This window comes from Arachis duranensis, chromosome 9 (assembly GCF_000817695.3).
Source record: "Arachis duranensis cultivar V14167 chromosome 9, aradu.V14167.gnm2.J7QH, whole genome shotgun sequence".
Classification (NCBI taxonomy): Eukaryota; Viridiplantae; Streptophyta; class Magnoliopsida; order Fabales; family Fabaceae; genus Arachis; species Arachis duranensis.
Genome location: NC_029780.3, coordinates 107,799,750 through 107,818,100, shown reverse-complemented (window position 1 = coordinate 107,818,100; position 18,351 = coordinate 107,799,750). Strand labels below are relative to the sequence as shown.

Sequence of the window (18,351 nt, the reverse complement as noted above, 5' to 3'; positions counted from 1 at the left end):
ACCATTGTTATGAATCCGAAGAATTGAGAAGCATAGCAAGTGATGAAGATGCTGATCAGCTTCTAGTCTTTCCTCAAAGCAATGCTGATGCTCCTGTTAGCCAAGTTTGGTTGGAGTTGGGGATGGAGTTTGAAACTCTCAGCCATTTTAGGAAGGCAGTTCGAAAGTTTAACATCAACCTTGGAAGGAGCATATTCTTTCCTCGATGTGACTCAACTAGAAGCAAAGCAATTTGTTATGATGAGGAATGCTCGTGGCAAATATATTGTGCTAAGAGGTCATTTCCCTTGAGTTATCAAGTCAAGACATTTGTCAATAAACACACTTGCAGCAGAGATAACCATTATAAGTCAGCTAACAGAAAATGGGTTGTAGATGAATTAAAAGAGAGAATAAGAGTCCAACCAAATCTGACAGTAAGGGAGGCTGACCAATTTTTCAGAAATGAGTATGATGTGCTGATTAATGAAAGAAAAATCTATAGGGCGATGGGCAAAGCAAAGGAGAGGATAGAGGGTTCTGAGATTGCTCAATATGCTAGGCTCCGTGATTACGCAAATGAGATACTGAAGACTAACCCGGGGTCCACAGTGAGGATACACACTAATCCACAACCTAATTCAAACCCTCTGTTTCTTAGAATATATGTATGTTTTGAAGCTTGTAAAAAGGAATTTCTTGGAGGATGCAGACCATTTATAGGATTAGATGTGACTTTTCTCAGAGGGTACTTTGGGGGTCAGCTACTTACCGCCATAGGTCAAGATGCAAATAACCACATATACCCTATTGCCTATGCCATTGTTGAGTCTGAGAACAAAGTCAGTTGGAAGTGGTTTTTAGAGATACTAGAAGAGGACATTGGAGATTTCAGAGCAAATGGATTTAACTTCATGTCAGATATGCAAAAGGTACCTAATACATTTAAGAATTTAGTAAGTTAAAATATTCTTCATATATTCTGTTAGTGATTAATGATGAGTGAATTGTTAGTGATTATTTGGAGTTGAAAAACCTGTTAGGGATTAATGAATTTTTGTGTTTGAATCCTGTATTATTCATCTGTGTTGTTATTCAACCTCTTACAAGTTCTACATATTGTTGTATCAGTTAAAAAAAGAAGCAAAAATACTAAATATGATTGTATAAATTTAAATTATTGTCTCTATTTGAGGAGTACATGGGAGGAGTACACAGTGATACGTACTCTTGAAAACTCATAAAAATTGAGATAAAATGATATGTTAAAATTATTATTTATTTAATTATGTGTGACATAATATTGAGTTGAGTTGTATTTCTCTTGAATTACTTGGATATGTATTAATCATCTGTGTTGTTATTTAACTAGTATTTTTGGTTTAATTGTTATATATGCTTGTGTTGTTAGGGATTAATACCTGCCCTATCAGAGATGTATCCAGGAGTCAACCACAGATTTTGTGCCATGCATATATGGCAAAATTATAGAAAAAAGTAGAATGACTTACAAATGAAAATGTGTATGTGGGCATGTGCCAAGGCGACCACTACCCAAGATTTTGATGCTGCCATGGAAAGGCTTAAGAAAATCAACGTTCGAGCTTGGGAATACCTAGACAAGATTAAACCCAAGCAATGGAGTAGGGCTCATTTTAGTGAATACCCAAAGGTGGACAACTACACGAATAATAATTGCGAGGGATTTAATAGTAATGTTAAGAAGATGAGAGGAAAACCCATCATCACCATGCTTGAAGAAGTTAGATGCTATGTCATGAGAATTATAGCACGAAATAAGAAAGCACTAATTGGATACAACGGAAGATTAACCCCTACACAACAGAGTAGACATGAGAGGGAGAAAAGAGAAAGCAATAAATGGAGACCTCTGCCAACTGGAGATGATGCTGGAAATGTGTACGAAGTACAATATTTACCGGTAAAAGTTAGTGTGGATTTGGGCAAGGGAACATGCAGTTGTAGAGTGTGGCAACTAACTGGCCTACCATGCAGGCATGTATGTGCTGCCCTAGCTTATCAGAACAGAAGACCTGAGGAGTTTGCCCATAACTGGCTAACGATGGGCGCATACAATGCAACCTATCAATATTCAATGCTTCCAGTTCCAAGCCAAGAGTTTTGGGAGAAGCTAGATACGTTGCCTATTCTGCCACCTCACTATAAGAAACCCATTGGGAGACCTTCCCTTAAGAGAGACAAGAGAAATGATGGTCCTACTGAGATCCCCGACCCTCATAGAACAAAAAGAAAATATGGAACTATTGTCTGCAAATACTGTCTGCAGGTATCTTCTTTAATCATTGTGCAATTTACATTATAACAATTTCCTATTTTATGTGCATGTAACTATATTGTCTGCAATTAAAATGATGTTATTACAATTTCCTATTTCAATTGTAGTCGGGTCACAACAAGAGACGTTGCAAAAAGAGGAAAGAAGCAATGGCTACTGGGAGTGGTGCACCTCAGGAGCATGTAAATGCGGGGGATGAAGATCCTGATGTTTTGGTAGAAATGTATTGGGAGAAAACTTTGGAAGCTACAAATGCTGAGGCAACAGTAGCAGGCACTAGTGAGGGAAGTGGTTTAGCAGCCCCACAAGCTGCAGTTGTAAGTGCCATTTCATTTCATTTGTCATTAACTATGTAACATTATGCAATCACCAATCTATTGCTTCTTGTATCAACTCTAGGAAACTCAACCAAATCCCCCACCGAACCCTACAATAATAAAAAAGCCCGCTAAAAGGAGAAGTGTTAAGAGACCTCCTCCAACTGTTCCACCATCTACCAGACCTCCCTCTACCAACCCTCCCACAACTAACTCAGAAACAACACCAATGGTTACACCTCAAACAATGAAAGGTGCTAGTGCTGGAACAACCATACGTTTTATGTAGTTTATGCCTACACCTGGTGCAACTGTTAGAGACAGAGGAACAACGGTCAGAGGCAGAGGAATTTCTAGTGGACCCGGTAATGTTGTTTCAAGCGGGAGCAGCAACTCAACTCCAAAATCATAGTTGTTTAGTTGATGAAAACCAATTATTTTGATGTACTTCTTCAATCTTGTTTTAATCTGAATTAGACTTTTAGGCTTTGGTATGTTTCATGTGATCAAGAGAGATGATAAACTCTTCTATTTTATTCTGTTGTTATGATGTTCTGAGCACAGTCTATAGACTCTTTAATTTTATTTTGGTAATATGAGGTACTTTTTAACAAATACTACACTTTTGTGTTTCTCTATGAATCCACAATGTATCACAAGCTGAAGTTTGTTTTAACCTTTAAAGACAGTGTTATAGAATTATAAACTTGTGTTGCAGTTTTGTACCACAAGAATTAATACATGACAAATGCACATTTTAGACAGCATCTCATTAATCTTACAAGACCTGTTTAGTCAAATAAAGCAAATACACATGATTATCTATGCCATCTAATTAATCATTCATGACTACTCCTATCAAATATAACAAACTGAATTGGTTCAAACTAGTTTGTCATTCTTAACAACAAACAATGTTCATAAACAACAATCTCCAGATTACATTAATCCTATATTTTCATCACTAAATACAAATTACAAGTTAAACAAAACACAGCCACCACTGCTATAGTTACAAGCAACACTCTACTTGTTCTAACTTCGCCCCTGAGTTTTTTCATTTTCCTTGCAATCATGGAGAAGCTTTCTTGATTCTCCTTTTTAACTGCAGTGTTTGTCAACCCATCTTCACATATTGTATAACAATGCTCTGTATTTCTTTTAGCTAATGATCTTGCAAGACCTTCCCAACCTTCTTCGATCTCATCCACCCACATAAAGTATTTGCAGTCTCTTGTCTGAAAAATCAAAATACCCATACCCATCCAACTGTCAACGAAAATAAAAAAATGGAACCTTCACAAAAAAAAAAGAAAAAAAAAGATGTTAAGCCATTACCTTCCAGAGAGGACATCGAATGAACCATCTATTTGGGTTTGTTACTGTGCCAGATTCCATTAATGCAACCTCCAGTCCACAAAAGCATCTCCCATCAAGATTCTTTTCCTTCTTCTTCCTCGAACTCGTAGTATTGCTGCAACTTACATTACTTATAGCAGAGTTACATTTGCGCAGAGACATGGCCAGGGGTTAGAGGATTTTTCTTTGTCAGTGTTCGTGTTTAAAGAAGAAACGAAAATGAAATGATTTCAATTTCTGGGTTAGGATAAACATTGGAGAAGAAAGGAACAAGAAAGGCATGCTAGGGTTTCAGTTTTTGTAGAGGTATACGTTCGATTACACGTAGATAGGTTTGGAGTGGTTTTGTTGCCAAGTAGGTTCGGATATTAACGGACTAAGTGCGAAACCAAGGTCAGGGTATTTTTGGCACACGGAGGTCATCTTCCGTGGTTACAAGGTGAGTTTCTTACTTCTATGGTTACATTTGTCAGCGTTTGTATCTTTCGTGTGTACAAATGGTTATTTACTCATTATCTATTGACATGTGGTATAGTAATTAAATATATATATATATATATTTTAAATTTGAAAATTCTATCCCCTTTCTCTTTTGTCCCTTTTTCAGTGTCAATGAGCTTGAGCTCTCTCGTATCTTTCACTGGCTCACCGGCTCTGGCACTCAAACTCTCTCGTGCTCTCGTCTTCGGCCTCTCTCACTATCTCTGGTCTCGCACTCAAGCTCCCTGGCGCTCTTTGGGTCATCAGTCTCCACGGTCTCGAACTCAGTTGCGCTAGTCGTCACCGGCGGCAGAAGCAACAAGTCCTGGAACTGGTCGTTGTCACGCAGTCTGTCCCGTTACCGTCTCGCTCTCAGTCGCGCTCCTTCCCTGGCGCTCGTCCTCGCAGGTGGCAGAAGCAGCAGGTCCTGGGACTGATCGTCGTTGTGGTCTTCTTGCTTCGAGTCTCGCCGTCAGCTTCCTCCCCACCGTCAGCTTCCACCCTGCCATCAGCCAGCTTAACGTAAGAAGAAGCTGGTCCTGATTTGTGAGTTCCAACTCCTCTGTTCTTTAGAAAATTTTTATTAGTATTATTTTAGCTATTTTTGTTTATTGAAAACGTTAGAAAGTTAATGTCTAACAAGAAAATTCTCGAAGACTTCCTAAGTGTATACTTGAACTAAATAAAATTGCCAAAATAATATTGCATCATTATTAACTCTTCTAATTTAATTAATCCTTCCATAAAATAAAAAATCTGATTTGATTGTTGTTTAGTTACGCTATATTCCTCCTAATTTGGATTTGGCATTGTATTGCTTAGCTGAATGATTAATCAGTCACTTAAAAAGAATAAAAAGGGGAAATAACTAAGCCATGCTTGGTTGCATATTGTTCACTCGTGGTTGTGTGTTGCTCTGTCGATGCAGCAAATATTTGATCGGACAAGGAAATATCTTACTGCTTACAAACGTTAGATACAAAGCAGCAACGTTCAAGAATTGATAGGAAAATTCATTTGCAAAATAATAATTTTGCTTGTCAATAACTCTTTATGGCTAAGATACATGAATTTAGTAAAGTGAAACAGGGAAGAGGGGAGGGGTAAAAGCAATAACTCACTACGCCCTAAAGAAAGTCCCTCTCCATTCAAAGGCAACTTGAAACTTGCAGGTGCATGCAGCAATGTGCGGATAATCGTCCTGCTTGTTGGATCTGTCAACTAACAACCGACGATTTCTGCAGCAGAAAAAAGAAAATATACCTTTTTAGAGATAGGTGTCATGTAACATGTGATAGAGTGATAAATTAAAAGTAAAGTTTGAACTTTATACTCATTGGATCAGTAAGATAGCAGTTAGAGCTTGGAGACCTTATCAATAATTCTCCATCATTTTTTTGAAGTGCTGCTTTGGTGCTGCATATGCAAACAATGGAATCATAGAAATTATATAAGATATCCTAACCCAATCCTACCCAATCCTATCAAAATAAGTATAGATAGGGGAACTGAAGTTAATTAGAAAGTACACTGAACTCGGTATCGATTTACTAAGTTTGAGACCGTGGAGACTGACGACCCAGAGAGCGCCAGAGAGCTTGAGTGCGAGATCGGAGACAATGAGAGAGGCTGAAAACGAGAGCGGGAGAGAGCTTGAGTGCCAGAGTCGGTGAGCCACAGTAAGAGAGACGAGAGAGCTCGAGTTTCACAACTAGAATATTGCTTATTACAGACAGATTTACAGACAGATTTGGTCTATATTACAGATGGATTTTTGGTTATCGACGAAATTACTGACGGATTTTGTCCCTCTGTAAAAGCCTCTTCGGAAATTATTTACCGACGGATTTTTTCCGTTGGAAAATTACTCACGGATTTTTACCAGTTACCGACGGATTTTCCCTCTGTAAATTCTCCATCCATTTCCCTTAGGCGTCGAACTTTCCGACGGATTTTCCGTCGGTAATTACAGACGGATTTTTCGACGGATTTTTCGTCTGTAATTACAGAAAAATTTTTGACGGATTTTCCGTCTGTAATTACAGACAAATTTTTCGACAGATTTTTTGCCTGTAATTACAGACAGATTTTTCGACGAATTTTTTGTCTATAATTACAGACAGATTTTTCGACGAATTTTCCTTCGATAATTAGAGTCTTGAAAACCACTCCAAACTCTAAATACAGACATAAAATCCGTCTGTAAATCTGTCTGTAAGATAAAATAGAATTTTTTAAAGATTTTTAACTGCAAAATAAATCTATTTTCATACAAAATAAATATAAATTTAATAAATACAAATTTTTATCTAATTTGTATTTGAATATTTATAATATTTCAAAAAATAAACAAATTAATCGTATTATCAAACTAAAAGAAAAGTATTATAAACAAGCAACTGTTTTAATACAATTATTGGAAACCAGAAATAGATTATTCAAATATAATCGAGCACATTACAAACACACCACACATTATTATTCATTATATTATTCCATGCATTTAGATAGAGATGTTGTTTGGAACTCCTAAAAGTCAACCCTTCATTGCTAGTAGGATGAAGCAGAGTGTATGGAAATTCAACTGACCCAATTCTATTACTCAGTCTCCCATCTTTGTTCTTCTGTTAGCTTCTCCTCAATCTCACTCAATTTGTTCCTAAATCTCTGAAATGCTTGTAATGCTCTTGAATCAAATGTCCAATGTGGATTATCCCTCTCTCCAAGATACACCTCATCAGAAGCATGCTTTGATAAGATTTCTATGGTTGTAAGGTCAATGAGAGTCTCTAATTTCGGTGTAATTGTTCTCAGATAAGCCTTTTGGTGACTCCTCACCATCTCTTCATACTCTGCAGTGCCTTGTTCAGGAAGCAATCTTCTGCTAAGTGTTGGACGGTGTATAAGACCTCCATATGGATACTGTCCAAAATTAATGGCTGCATGGAGCGCCGACGCCGTCCATATTATGGTTGTGCATGATTCAACTAACTCTTTAACTATCTGCATCTTTGTCCACCATGGCTTATCTTTCAAATCACCATGACCTACCTCAACAGTTTCTTTCCACCAATTTTGGAGTTCAGGGTCTTTTTTGAGATCATTGTCTGTTGGATAGAATAATGAGACATAATCTTGAACCCAGAATGGCAAACCATATCTCTAGTCCATCAACAGCATAAGGGTAGTCTTCTATTACAAGATGAATTCCATAAGGAGAAGATGAATCCTCCACTGCTATTCCTCTAAATCATCCAAAATATAAAACATGTTACTAAGATCAGTTTATGTTTATCATTGAATGAAGAGTTACACCACACTAGTAATTATTAATAAGGGGAATGAATAATGGTTGAACACAAACTCAAACAAAGACTAAATCAAGCACCTTTTTTTTCTCTGAAATAAATCTTATGACTCTATGATAGTGTTTATTGCATCTATTGTTTGAACACGTTTTCCATGCAAATGTGAAACTAAAAAAATATCTAAGCAAATTTGTACTAGGATAAAAAATATAATTAAAAAAATAATAAAAAGACACCATTTTTCTTCAAAACTCTCTCTCCCTATCTCACACGCATTTCTTATTCTCTTTTGTTTTTCTCTCTTAGTATATAACTCCCTATGTAGCTGAATATTAGAGTAGGCAAACTATAGAGAGAAAATTGAAAAGGAAATGGGGAAATAAAGGGTTTAAAAAAGAAAGAAAATAAAGAAGAGAAGAAAAAAAAGGTGAATGAATCTCTATGCAGATTCTCACTTCCTAAGCTTTACCATGTTTGGTTCTTGGATTCTCTTACAGGCTTTTTTCTTTCTTCACTGCACTTTCAACAATTTCCACACTACTCCAGAAAGAAAAACTAAAACAACAACTTTCTACTCTCAATTCATAAACCCTTTAATTTCCATCTTCTTCTTCTTCTTCTTCTTCACTCTCTGATATATATGATTATTCCTGCTCACAAACACTCACACAGACCCTCTCAACTTCACACACCGTTTGGTATGTTTTTCCTCTATCTGCTTTTTTATGCCTTTAATTGGATTCAGTTGACGGCCAAGGGCAGGTGCTAGTGTAGTATGTATTACATAATTCACTACAAAGTCATACAACAAATGATGGATAATAACCACATTCCTGGATTTTCTTCTAGTAATTAATCGCTAACTAGCAACTGAAATACACATAGACTAAAACATAAATACCTCTTCTATGGCCTTATACTTTTGAGCCTCAGTTAACTTGAAGGCTTTGTTTTGACCCTGGCAAGTGGCCAATTCCTTGCTCTTTTCTGCAACAAACATTCTCTTCTTATTCTTTTTGGTGTGTGCAAATAAAAAAGAACAACAAACTAGAAAATTACAGTGAACCATATGGACACATAAAGAGCATATTGCCTACTATAAAATTAATCCTCATACAAGTTCTGAACAGAGTAGTAAACATCAAACATATGCAAATGGACACATTCTATTAAAATGGGCGGGACCAATTGGAGTTCATGATCACTCTTAACTTCCTCAAGGGATGTTTGATGATTATATTTTTGACGGTTTAGAATTTCACAAGTGAATTCTCGTTGCAAGTATAGTTCCTAAACCAAACAATAATCTTTTCATACAAAAAGTTGTTTGTCACTAAAACAAACCCCTAAATTTATAAACCGAAGTATTGAAACCTCGGGTCGTTCTCCCTAGGAATTACAATAAAGTGTCTTGTCATTGGTTATGAGTTATTTTGGGGTTTTGGATAAGAAGAATGAAAAGTAAATGACAATGAAAATAAACTAACAACTATAAAAGGCTCTTGGAAAGGTATGAAAACTAGAAGTCCTATCCTAGTTATCCTTCTCAATTGTGATGAGAATTGTTCATTTCTACCACTTAGTTAACCCTTACTAAATAAAGGAAAGTCAAGCGGATGAATTGACTTAAGCCACAAGTCCTAGCCAACTCCCAAGGAAAGACTAGCTTTAGTGCACTCCAAACCAATTAGCAATCTCTCCAATTATCAATCAACAAAGGAATTAGATAACTCAAGTGTCACTAATTACTCTACCTAGGCCAAGAGGAACAAAATCTATACTAAAACTAAAAGAGACATTTCAACAAGCACATAAAGTGCAATAGAAGTAAACATTATTAATGCAAGAATTAAAGGAATCTACAACTACAAAAACAAGAGATCAACAATAGAAAAGCAAAGAAGACACATTTAGTATGAATTACCTCTTATTGAATTGGAAGAATGTAGAAGGAACAATACTAGATCTATAATAAAATATAAGAACAACATAAAGGAAATTACAACAAAGGAATGGAAGAAGAAGAATGTAGCAACAAGAATTGAGAGATAGAAGTGGAAGAAAGCAAAGATTAAAACCTAGATCTAAGAACTAATCCTAATCCTAATCCTAGTTCTAGAGAGAAGAGAGAGCTTCTCTCTCTAGAAACTAACTCTAAACTAATCCTAATGTGTGTGAATGATTGGAATCTCCTTTTCTCTTCAATCCTTGGCTTTAAATAGCATCTTTGGCACCAAAGTTGGTTGCAATTGGGCCCCACAACCCTTCAGAATTCGTTGGCCACGTTTTCATTAAAAAATCATAAAACGGCACCGACGCGTACGCGCACAGAATGCGTACGCATCCATGGGGTGATTCGCAGGTGCGCACGAGCGCCAGGTGCGCGCGCGCGTCCATGGGCAAGTTGAACTTCTTTGACTTTTCATGATTTCTCCACTTTGCATGCTTTCCTCTTTACTCCTTTGATCCATTCCTAGCCTTTTCAATCTGAAATCACTAACAAACATATCAAGGCATCTAGTGGAATCAAAGGTGAATTGAATTTAGCTAATTTAAGGTCTAGAAAGCATGTTTTCACATCTAAGCACAAATTAGGAGACAATCACAAAACTATGCTATTTCATTGAATAAATGTGGGTAAAAGGTCATAAAATCCCCTAAAATCAATACAAGATAAACCGTACAAATGGGGTTTATCAATGTTCTCAAAATGTATAGTTGCAATCATGATCACCCTTAACTAGTACTTTAGAACAAAGATTGACAACTATTGTACCTCTATTGGAATTGTAAACACACATGTTGATTTAGATAAATCAAATTCTTTTCGAAGAATTTCTCTGTACAAAGAAGCCAATTCTTGAAGCCACATTCTTTAGCCTGCATGAATAAGCAAATAATATTTTGAAGTTTTGGCTAAAGATTAATGAATGATAAAAATGAGATAAGTTTTGGCTAATTTTTAATATAAAGAAAATCAAAACAAACCGGATATTCCAACTGCTTAAGGAGCACTGCAGCTTCAGCTCTCTTTTGTATTGATTCAGAATTTAAAAATAGCTTCCCCTGGTTAGAGGGGGGAAAAGTCTAATTATAGCATCAGTTATCCTTTCCAATAAAACAGTAGAGATTTTAAGTTAACTGTAATCTATATACTTTTAAGTCTTAGCCATGTTTGGAAGGATAGCTAATGTAAAACCTAACTGCATCTGCATAAGCTTCCGATTTGATGCACTTGTTAAGTCTATCAGGCAGATCATATATGAACTATTCTTCAACAAGGATGAAAAATATGTGAGCCATATTTCTAGAACATATAATCATGCAATATTAGAAGTACAAAAAGTTGTATCACCAAGCTAAAATACATGGAAACATAAGTATTGCAGTCAACTAAAACGGAGACCATATCTAACACTTTCATCTAAAAGCATGAAGAAAAAAAACTCTGCTAATCAACCATTATAACAATTGCTGCCTACAGGCTATGGAAGTTAATGCATTGTTGCATACAGGATGAAAAATTTAAGTAGGATGTCCCCTGAATATCCTTGATACCTTATCTATATGACCTAGGCCATAAGGTAGTGTGTGGTTAGGATGTGTTTGATTAGAGACAGGTACAAAAAAAAGTTTGTACTTTCAAAAATTGAAAACATGACAGGGGGATATAACTTTCAAATAATATCTTAACCATGATACAAATCACGCTGCCTTATGATCAATACATGAGATTGCTTGCATGTCTGAATCCATAATACATTTACAGCATGCAATGTTGAGAGACTCAAGCTTTTTCAGACCTGTATTAATTTTTAAAACAAACAAATGAAAGGAAACTATCTGTGAGAATATAGTATATGCTCTCTAACAAAAAGGGTCCACAAATAAAGAGACAATGAGGATTGGCTCAACAGTTATGATCGCACAGCATTCCCTCATTGATCTTGATTTCTTGTAGGTTGGCAGTTGATCTGTAAGCCATTGCTACTCCTTGGGGCATGGTGATACCATTGCCATGACTTAGTGGCCTACCAGCCTGCCATACAGCCAAACCACTAATCTTTTTTGTACCGAAAAAGGGGCTCCTGATAAGAGAGTAGCACCTAGCCTAGCCATTAACTGTAGGCTAGAAAACTAACCAGAAGCCTTCAAACAACATAACCAATAATAAAATAAATGCCTCGACTAAAGCTATGTATTCAAAGAATACAATGAGACTAGATAATTCAAGATATAAATCAATAAGAAACTAATAGTTTGGTGATAACACTAAAGAAGAATAATCCATATAAATTGTAAAGAAACATCTAGTTAGACATAAAGAACCTCACCTCCCACGTCACTATACCCTTCATGTAGCCAAGAAGACATTCAAATTCTGTTTTCGATATCTTTAACCAGAAAATGAAGAATGTTGGAACCAAAACATATGCATGAAATTCTCACAGCCAACAAGAATGGCAATAGAGGCAAGTGGATTAAGGGACAACACCAATAAAATCAAACGGGATGAAAATATCATATCGTCATCTAATTTTTTCAGTTTCATAGCTTTAATATAGAATTTCTAAAAACAAAGTACAGAAATAAATCAAATGGATGAAAAATATAAAACACAATCATATGTGAATTGATTTTGGTATCATTCAGGGTGGCAGATCAACATAATTTCACTATTTCATCTATAGAATTTTTTATTTTCATTTTTTTCAATTCTATGTTAAAAATTGTTCAGCAGCCAAAAATTGAAGAAGGATACAAATCATCTTTATTGAAGCTAGAATCCGGCATAGGAGCAAAAATCTCTCCTTCTTCTTCTTCTTCCTATCCTCTTCATCCTCAAAATCGGAGCTAATTCCCAAAAATAGAAAATTCTCAATCCAACAAAACAAAGGAAGGAAAAAATTCAAAGTAAAAATGGAAAGAGGAGCGAGAAGAGGAAGTAAGAAGCACCTTGAACGTAGTCGTAGCTGCTCTTGAGACGATCTTCGAGTTCAAGTAAATTGGAGTGGTTTTTCTTGAAACTAATAGATTTACCATAAAAAACTATTCCTTGATTATTTGTATGCCAGTCTAAGCTTCAATTCTTCAGGAATTTCAGCACTATCCTCCTAGGATGCTTCAATTCTTAATAATTCTTATTCAATAAAATGAGGAAAGTAGGAGGTTGATTCAAGAAAACCAATTAAGAAGACAGCTATAATAACTGCATTTTAATACAAGATAAACAGAATGAGTGCAAACTTACAACAATGAGTTTTCCAGCATTTTCAAGCCTCTTTGCAATCCTAATTGCAGCAGCTGCAGTAGCACCAGATGATATCCCCACCTGCAATTCATGTTCATCAAAAACACAGAATAACATTAAAAAATATTCTCTTTAAATCATGCAAGTAGAAAAGGCTAGCATCTAAACAAATTTGGAGGGGGATCCCCTTTGAAATATCTTTTCAGGGGAACTTACCAACAGACCCTCTTTCAATGCTAGAAGTTTCGCAGTTTCAATAGCTTCTTCACTAGAAATCTACAAAAACAAATAATATTATGTGTCACCATCAATCCCTGAGTGAAAAAAAAGTACACAGGACTGTCACATCACATTGCTAGGTCAAATTATCAGAACTCCTGGCCCTGTCTATGTAATGATTTAAGGTCCTTCTGGTATTTCCAAGGAAAAGTTGCATCAGATTATTACACATAAAAACACAAACACACACACACAAACTAAACACACATTATTTAAATTTAAATTAAAAAATAGATGACTTACTTGGATAACTTCATCAAGTAAATTGACATCCAAAACACCAGGGATGAAGCCAAGACCAATTCCTTGGATCTTATGAGGACCTTGTACACAAACAATGCATTTGTCAGGGGACTGATAACTAGAAAAGGCATTTGCTAAGTTTCAATACAACCATATAGATGAATGTAGACTAAAAGGTTAATAGAAAGTAGAACTCAATAAGCAACTGCAATCTCAACATCTGGATCCTTTTCTTTTCGTTCTTTAATAACTGCATATGAAAATCATGTAAATAATTTAAAGCTCATACTTTCCAAGAAGAACCTCTGAATTTATAGCACCTAGAGCAAGCTGAAACAAAGAACACAGTTTATTAACATCAACTGATATTTGTCAAAGTACTTAGATTTATGAGATGGTTTATGATATTGATAGGGCACAAAATTATTGTTGATAATCTCATTCTAATAAGTCATAGAGTAATTTCAATCTATGTAATTAGCACATTGCATTTCATGAACTGGTATTTATAATTCCTTCAAATGCAAAATTCAAACAACGTATGAACAAAACGAAAGTGGAAAAGATCGAGTTTTAGATGTAACAATAACGTATGAACATTTGAATTCAACAAAAAAAATATAGATCAATAGCAATTCCAGAATCTAAAATAGATAAAGACGTACATGTAGGTTTCAAATCTGGTGACACGATGACTCGATGAGGCTGTGAACGGCAGAGGGAGACATAAGCTGATAGGCGACAGAGGGAGCTCGTGCAACGCGAGCAGCAGAGGAGGGAGCTCATGCAAGCGAGCGGCGGTGGAAGGAGTTCATGCAAGCGAGTAGTGACGGAGGGAGCGCGTGTGACGCGAGTGGCGACAAAGCAGAAGCGATCGAGAAGTCACAGTTTTGCCCTATTTTCAACTCGAATCAGAGAGAGAGAAAGAGAGAGAGAGAGAGCAAGCTTAAACGAATGATCGGAGAAGATGAATAATGATTTTGCATTGAATGAAGTTTCATCATCGAATATGGCGTGTTTCATCAGGACTGGACCTAATTAAAATTTTCGAGGGATTTATTAGAAGATCTAGATTACAGAGGGATTTTTTTGTCATCGATAGTTTCAAATTTTAATTTTAATTTTATCGACAAAATTACCGAGGGATATTAGTATCTGTCGGTAAACTTTGTGAATTTTTTTGTTTTTTACCGACGAAAAATTTGTTGAAAACTCGGTCCGGTTTATATAAATCGGTCTGGGTTACCAATTTTGATAAAAAAACCAACTATATTAAACCAGATCTAATCATTATACCACATGTTAATAGATAATTGGTAAATATAAGGTGTCTTTAAAAAAAGATGATTTTGCCATCTTGATGGAAGTGGCTCCCTTATATAAATTGGAGTTGTAAAGAAACTCCCCGTTGAAAGCGGTAATTTCTAAAGAGGTCCTCGAACTGCCTTCGTACACTGAAATTGTATTTAAATTTCTAATTGTACTATTTACGATTGAGATCGACAAAAGTGTACCACGTTAGTCTTTTGCCTATTTTCTATTAATAACGTGCTAACGTGACTTGATAACGTGAATTATTAATGACATGTGTCATTTTATGGTTTAACCATATGTAATGATACGATGATGCGTTAATTAATGACACATACGCGTACATGGCATGCGGATGTGAACGGTTGTATTGCGTGTCATAATATTATTCATCCACATGTCATTCGTTATGTCATCATTGTAAATACATCAAATTGATCTCTAAATTTATATTGAATGACTCATTTTAGTCTCTCAAATTGAATTCCATCCCCTAAATTAATCCATTCACTAGTTTTTCTCGTTTTTTATGAATTCAAAATTTTAATATTTTTAAATGCATTAATTTTAATTCTATTTTTTCATATTTTCAAATACAAATACTTTTGATAAAATATTTTTAAGATTTAATTTTAATCATACATATTTTTCATAATAATTTAATACTGATAACTACGCGATGTGGGCTAACTACCAATGCAATTAGGGTAGAAATAAACTATACTCAGGCATTTCTCAACCCAATTCTCACAAAGATTAGCTTGAAATTTTGTTGACTTAGCCATCAGAATCTCTTGCATATATTTTCAACTGCAATCTTGAAGCTGATGTGAAGAAATTTTAAGCACCCTTGCTACCTTCTCTGACCTTTTTCGTCTAGACCATTTACATACAACCAATTTCAGGTATGCCTCGTAACAATAATTGTGTTATTTAATAAAAAAATTTATACGATTGATGAAAAAATGTATGTAGATTCTTGATTTCATGTTAAAAATATTTGTGACGGGACTAATTTGGTGTACGATATTAAATTTCAAAGACTAAAATGAGTCATTTAATATAAAATTAGGGACCAATTTAATGCATCTGATCTATAATGATGACATAGTGGATGACACGTAAATAAATAATATTGCAACACGTAGCACAAACTGACATGTAATCAAATAGGATTTTGACACTGAGATAACCGTCCACACTAGCATACAATATATTACTGATCGACCCATCATTATACCTCTACACGTGATCAAACCATGCATGAAGTGATATGTGTTACTAACAGACGTCATCAAGTCACGTCAGTAAGCCGTTAACAAAAAATAAATCAGGGACTAATTGATACACTTTTGTCAATTTAAGAGATGTAATTAGTGTAATTGGAATTTCAAAGATGATTTTGGTACATGACGTCAATTTAAAAAACCAATTTGAGATTTAACTCGAATTTAAAATAGATAATTTCTTAATTAATTTAAAATAAGTATGAATGGAAAAGAATGTAGAAGGGAGAGAAAACTAAGTAACTCTAGAAAAGAGAATATTTGGATTTTTTTAATTGCTTGATGCTGGTAAGTAACTCTAGAAAACTAACAATATCATTGTTAGTAAAATAATCAAGACCAGATTTTTTGAATAATGGTCTTTAGTTAACAAATAATTTGTCTAAGTTGCTGGAGTTATGCACAAATCTTGCTAAACTATTATTCAAACTTTTAATCATTTTATTCAATCTTTCATTTTTAGTAATGAGTTTTTGTGAGGCGTCAACCGAATGCTTTCCTTTAAATTTTTTAGTTTTAGATTTTAAAAATCTGTTTTCTTCAACAAGATCAATAGCACATTCGATTTCCTTCACGTTTTCTTTCAAAAAATCATTTTCAGCTTTCAAAACTTTATTTTTAGATTTGTATTTATTGTATTTATTCAACAGTTTTTCAGAATGATTTGTAAGGTCATCAATAATAACATGTAAATCCTCAATGAATAAGTCAAAGTAGTTTACCTCATCTAATTGATCATATCCTACCATAAGACAGACTTGAGATTCATATTCTGATTCTTTATCCTCATTAGAATCATTCTCCAGATCCTCCCATAAAGTCATAAGCACTTTCTTCTTTTCTTTTTCTTTTTTTGTATTATCCTCTCTTTTGAGATAGAAAAGTTGAACTTGAAGTGTCCTACCTTCTTGCAGTGATGATAAATAACTTCACTTAGATCCCTCTTTTGCTCTTTTGAACTCGAGCATTTGTTCTTACCTTTACTCCTCATTAGCCTTCTTAATCTCCTAGCTAAAAAGATAATTTCATCATCTGAAAAACTATAATTGGAAGTACCCTCCAATGACTCAACTTTTGATTTTATGATCACTCCTTTTCTCTTTGTGTCTTGGCTGGTGTGTGTGGTTTCATATGGTAGAAGTTTTCTTCTCAACTCATTATATGATAAAAGACTCAGGTTATTACTCCCGGCCACTATAGTAGCTTTTGTTTCCCATTCTTTTGTAAGACTTTTAAGGACATTTCTCACAAGAGTTTGTTCAGTGTTAGTCATACCCATAGCATCCAAGTTTTTTTTATGATGATTGAGAATCTCTCAAACATCTCATCAATGGTTTTTCCATCCTTCATGGAAAACATTTCATACTCTTTTCGTAGCATATGAATCATTGTTTCTTTGACTTGTTTGGTACCCTCGTGTGTGACTTGGAGTTTATCCTAAATCTCTTTTGCCGTCTTGTATCTAGATACCTTTCAATACTCATCGAAACTGATAGCACAGTGCATCAAGTTGATGGCTTTGGCATTTAACTCCACTTTCTTCTTGTCTTCAACATTCTATTCGGCCTCTTCTTTTGGAGTCACCACTCCTTCAACACTTGTCCTGGCAAGAACTTGAGGACAATTTACAATGATCTTTCATATATTGTAGTCAATAGGTAACAGATCTTCAATGGGTGTGACGACAGCAGCGGCGGCGATCGTGGCTCGACGATGATGGCTTCATCGTTCTTTGTCTCAACCCTCTCAACTTCAATCTCCCTTCCGCTATCTCCTCTATGGCGATAGCAACGATGAGACGTGTGACGGCGGCAGCAGTTCCATCTTTCGTCAGTGACATTCCCTCCTTCTCCTATCTTCCTTCTTCTTCTCCTTCGAGCCCTCGCTCTTTTTTCTCTGTTTTACTGCTGTGTGTGTATTGATGAATGAGGTGAGGTTATGAGTCATTAGGTTATAGGGAAAAAAAGAACGTGTATTTTTGGAAAGAAAGAAAAAGCTACGCGTGTGTTACTATGTGTCTGTGTATGTATGGCTGACTCTAGAACTAGGGTTAGAGTAAAATACACACTAGTAATATAGCAATTTTACAAAATCTTTGAGATAATATAATAATTAGGATTGAAATATAACACTGTAAAATTATTTTATAAACACAATTTTATTTATCAATATACCAATAAATTCTAATAACTATTTCTAATTTAAAATCTAAAATAACATA

The 18,351-nt window shown here is 35.1% G+C and overlaps 1 long non-coding RNA gene and 1 pseudogene across 1 annotated transcript; both read right to left on the bottom strand.

Moving 5' to 3' along the window:
* Positions 1–6,955: 6,955 nt before the first annotated feature.
* On the bottom strand, positions 6,956–7,461 carry LOC107466803 (seed linoleate 9S-lipoxygenase-2-like; annotated as a pseudogene).
* Positions 7,462–13,011: 5,550 nt separating this feature from the next.
* LOC107466825 (uncharacterized) lies at positions 13,012–13,619 on the bottom strand. Its single transcript, XR_001587816.3, has 3 exons — positions 13,534–13,619; positions 13,228–13,287; positions 13,012–13,092 (listed from the first exon to the last, which is right to left on the bottom strand). It is a non-coding gene; the product is annotated as an uncharacterized LOC107466825 (long non-coding RNA).
* Between the last annotated feature and the right edge of the window lie 4,732 nt (positions 13,620–18,351).